The sequence below is a fragment of the Fonticula alba genome (assembly GCF_000388065.1).
Source record: "Fonticula alba strain ATCC 38817 unplaced genomic scaffold supercont2.9, whole genome shotgun sequence".
Classification (NCBI taxonomy): Eukaryota; order Rotosphaerida; family Fonticulaceae; genus Fonticula; species Fonticula alba.
In genome coordinates this window covers 810444-811048 of record NW_009242979.1, presented here as the reverse complement: position 1 = coordinate 811048, position 605 = coordinate 810444, and positions in this window count along the sequence as shown.

Genomic DNA, 605 nt, shown 5'->3' with positions numbered 1-605 from the left:
CCCCCGTATCTCTCTCTCTCTCTCTCCCCCTCTCCGTCTTTCCTCTCTGCCCAGGGCTCCCCTTTCGCCTACTTACCCGCCCCCTCCCCCCGGGATCGTCCCCCTCCCTCCCTCACCGCTTTAGCTCCCCCTTCCTCTTGGCCTGTGACGGCAATCAACGGCCCGGGATACCCCGTCCCTGCCTCGCCATCCCTTTGGTGAGCCCCTCTGGCGCACGCCTCGCCCCCCTTTCCCCCCCTCCTTTTGTGTGTGTGTGTGTGTCTGTGAGTGTGTGCGTTGTCCCCCCTGCCCCCAGCCCATCAACCTATCTATCTCTCCCTCCCTCCTCTCCCCCTCATGCAACAAAATAAAATAACACCAAAAACCAAAAAGAACCCCATCTAACACTCAAACAGAAAACGCAAACGCCCCCTCCCCCCCCGCCTCCCCGCCTCCCCGCCTCCCCGCCTCCCCGCCCCCCTGCCTTCATCCTTCTGCCTCCTCTTTCCCCCCTCGCCATGTCGCCCACCGGTGAGCGCGCCCTCCTAAGAAGGAGCAGCTCGACCGACGAGCACGCTGCCTACCTCTTGGACGGCGGCACGTCGGCCTCTTCCTCTGGTCTCCTC